Here is a 4,424-nt window from a genome sequence, read left to right on the forward strand (position 1 = left end):
ACCTAAATGTAATAATATTTTTGCATCCTAACCAGCTTTGTAATAATTTTATGACAATTCCGGTTTTATTACAATTTAGGTTGTAACATAGCAACCTTTGTTACGTATCAATTTTACTGATAACCACTGTGCTGCTTTTAACGATATTGTACGTTTTTCGTGTCATCAAATTGTCCCTAGATTTTCTTGCGATTATGTCGTTGCTCTGTTGAGTTTAATCTGACAGATCAAACGTTAAAACGATTAATGCATTAAACATTCATAAATAGAAGCTTTTCTGAGAATGATTATCTCAGATGAATGCCTGTTTGGAATAATCGCATCTTTTATTGAAAATGTTACAGTAAGCACACCTTTATTAATTGATTGTGTACCTGGAATGAAACAAATGCATTACCGATTAAATAATCAAATGAAAACGCTTTTTTACCATAAAGTGAAATTGTGTCCATTTTTTGTTCATGTTTTTATGTGCAATAGTTATAATCGTTACAAAGATAGCAATACCAAATATAGTTCACTCAGTTCATTTTTACACATATTAAGTGACATTTTATTAAATTCCTCAACAGTTCGTTTCCTGATGCCAGTAGTACATTGTAGACGCCACTTATTGTATTTTCCCTAAATGAAATAAACAAAGACCTGCGACAAAACTACTGTACACAAATTCAAACCGAAGTTTGAATATTAACATGTTACATCTGTAAAAAAGCCATATTCATAATGGAGCACTGATTTTTTACTAACACGCGCATGTAACATGTATGTTGTTATATAAATCTATAGGAAAATCATAGATATTTTGTCTTACAGTTTAATATCTTTGTGATTTTAATAACTAAATGTAAAATATTTATCTGCGATTAATTCAGATAGAAGAAATAAAACGTCAAGATTTTGAAACCTGATTTAAAAACTCAAATATGAAATTCAATTATTTCGTTAAAGCTTAATGTGTTGATATGGTAATTTCTTACAAACAAGCAAAAGGGAAATTGGTTATTATTATGCACCCGATATTTTATCTGAGTAGAAGAAACATAGAAATACACGAAAATGCAATAAACCACGAACTACCATGCAATGCGGTTGTCTTCTTTTTTTCTATAAACATGTAACAATTTGAACACTTATTAAATATTACATACAGTGAAAACGTATCAAACTTTGTAAATACCTTATTTCTTTTGCAAGAAAACATACTGTTTGTTGTTTGTTTTAAGATATTTGATCGAGTATGTATAGAATGATATTTTGATTAAAGGGTTGGTGCAGTCTGTGAGTACACGAAGGAAGGTGGTCAGTGAGGCCTTGAAAACAGAAAAAGTTGTTTTGATACTGACCACTCAATGTTGGTGTTTTGCTTTATTTTAAAGAAAAATTTTGAAATGACTGTATCGACTATTGTTTTTATAATTAAACTTTTATGATTTATAATGCTTTAAGAGATAATTTCATAATACATGCATTTTTATGACTTGTTTATCTCATATTATATTTAAGGGTAGTTTGGTTTGAAAGGCCTTTCTCAAATTATATGCATGCTTTACATTCCATCACCAGAGAGAGGCTAACAGGGCATGAATGTAAACAAATAATGTCTGATCTGATAAGCCCTAGTGTGTTAAACCTCATTTTTATTGTTGTGTTCCACTATGTGATTCCAATTCTAGAAATGATTATACGGTTATTTTTTATAAAATACCTGAGGATGTGAGTTTAATAAATGCAGGGATTGTGAAAATAAAAAGGAATGAATGGGAACATTTCAAGGTAAAATTCCATTGTTCTATTCTTTTTTAAACCAAGCCACTTGAGATGTATTACAACTTACCTTAATTAATCTGATTTTTTTCATTATTTTAATGTTTAATTTGATTATTAACATAAAATATGTTTTGTTAATAAAGTTCATTTAAATATCACACTTATAATTATGACATTTAAAACATAATTGCTTCAGAATCTAAATCAATACCGTTTTTATACTAAAAAGCAATAAAAGTTATTTTACGTACTATTTCAGATCAATACATGACAACAGTTGCTCGTTTTGAAGCATTTCACACAATAAGATTAACAATCATGGACACCAATTCGAAAAAGTCTGAAGATAATAGATGTACTTTCTTGGTTTGACTAGAGAAGTTATGAACACAACAGTATGATGAACACTAAAGAAGATTTTGCCAGATAAAAGGTACAACACAAGACTTAATTTTCATTTTTACATGTAAAAAAAGTTCAGCCACTGTAAAAATGTATGTGCAATTAAAATATTAATTGATATATTCTAGAAATGTCATAATTCTTGTTTCCACTTCTAAATAAAATGTATATATTTTTCAGGAATTCCATGATTGTTAACTGTCACACAAATTGACAACTGGTATTTGAATCGCCTTAAGTTGTACAAATGCATAACAGATGAAAAAGAAACTATCAAACTGTTCAAAAAAAAATACAGAAAACTTAGGAAGAAAAAAACAGTGATATTGAACATTTGATACAAACGTCAATCTGAACGTTTGATACAAACAAATTTTCAAATAATAACAGTTGTTATATACAGGATTTCCAACATAGATATATTCATAACAGTTTTCAATGTTATAAAACATCAGCAAAAACATTAAGAGCATTTATTATGAAGCAAGCAAAACAATCAGTTTGACTGGTAAAAAGAAAGGGATGTTGCAAGCTGAAAACATGTTTTTTTAGCATATTTTAAAGGACCATTTGTTTTGTCTTTTGCGTCTTACATTAAAATAAATAGTTAAAAAGGAATCATCGCATTACTTTGTTTTTAACATTGTGCTTTGTTATATATATATGGTACAGTTGCAGGGAATAAGTCAGCATGTTAATTACATATTTTGTCCTCTTATTGTTTTATATATTGTTGAGTGAATATGTCTTGGAATATTAAAAAAGACTTGATGCTACCTTTCCTAATTCCCTCTGACTGCAAGGTCCCCTAAATGCATGAAATGTATGGAGTTAGTTAGTCCACTGGCATAATCTTCTAGAAGTGTCATGTATCCTAATGATTTGTTATATACCACCTATAGTACAGGGTTCCAACAATATGACCACATTATCAAGTCCGACCAACTGGAGAAGTGGCAATAAGCTAATGATACCTCAGCTTTGTCTTAAGATTTGACTGATATTTTGCAATTAAATGATTGTAATTCGTTATATACTAAGTATTTCATACTGTATTTAAAATTAAAATAGTTGATAATATATAAGTTTTTACATTCTTTACTTAGCTTGAAATGTATTTTTAACATTTGCTGTAGAAAATATCATGTGTTATGATACTGAAAATCCATTGAAATGTATAAGACGGATGTATGGTGTCATATCTTAAACTAAATATTATTTTTGATTTTGATAAGGCTTGTCTGTAAAAAATAACCAGTTACTAGACAGTCATCCAGATATTTTGACTTTTAAATACAAAGTGAATAAAACTTATTGTGTTTTTTTTTATTTCAATAGCTAAATTTAGGAGAAGTATGGTACAGAATTCAGCATCCAGCTGTTTACATCTCTTATCAGTTAATTGCTTTATACACTCTTGACCAACATGTTTTTATGTTAGCAATAAAATACTGATAACACAGATAATGTTTGTATAAGTTGCAAAGAGTTAACATGATATCTTGGAATTATCATCAACATTAATTCACTTTTCAGGTCTTAAAAACATGTATATCCTTCACTGTATATAGTGTGAATTAAACCCTGTTGTTGATTTATTTATCTCCATAAGATATTTTTGTAATGTTAAATATAGTTCTCAACAAGTATGAAGTAAATGGTACAATATGAAGATCTCTGCCACTGTGTGAAAATCTTTCGGCCATATATTCATCATATGTTTACATAGAGCAGATATTTAAGCTTGCCCTGTTAGCCTCGTTCTGAGAAATCTATGAATATATATGAGGTAATATTAAGAAAAGTCTATGACATATATAATTATCTGCATAAAGTTAAGAGTGAAATTTCAAATTTGTCTTTTTCATGAAAACCTTGAAAAAATATCTTAAATGCGTTAGACATTTTAGTGATTCACAATTTGACTTATGACTTGACAATTTAACTTAATTTACGGCAATGTTTAGTAACTGACTCGATCTCATTCAATCTTTAGATATTTTATGGAAGAATTAAACAAGTTTACTTTGATATCAAGTATAATGACAGAACCCTTTAAATGTATCATGCACTTGAAACAAATGAGCATTTTTATCATTTTACAAAATGTCTCACTGATATATGTAAAAGTGTCACATCTATAATTATCAATGATTGAGTAGAATGTTTTAAAATTTGAATAAATATGTTACACTTTAATCTCTCCTAAAAGAAATCATACTACTTCACTAATGCAACTGCTTTTTGAATTC

General features: G+C 28.4%; 1 long non-coding RNA gene across 1 annotated transcript; it reads left to right on the plus strand.

Moving 5' to 3' along the window:
* The first annotated feature begins 1,568 nt into the window (after positions 1–1,568).
* LOC132725752 (uncharacterized) lies at positions 1,569–2,459 on the plus strand. Its single transcript, XR_009625106.1, has 3 exons — positions 1,569–1,776; positions 2,030–2,203; positions 2,353–2,459. It is a non-coding gene; the product is annotated as an uncharacterized LOC132725752 (long non-coding RNA).
* The last annotated feature ends 1,965 nt before the right edge of the window (positions 2,460–4,424 follow it).

Source organism: Ruditapes philippinarum, unplaced genomic scaffold (assembly GCF_026571515.1).
Source record: "Ruditapes philippinarum isolate M1 unplaced genomic scaffold, ASM2657151v2 ctg6844_1_1_1_1, whole genome shotgun sequence".
NCBI classification, from domain to species: domain Eukaryota; kingdom Metazoa; phylum Mollusca; class Bivalvia; order Venerida; family Veneridae; genus Ruditapes; species Ruditapes philippinarum.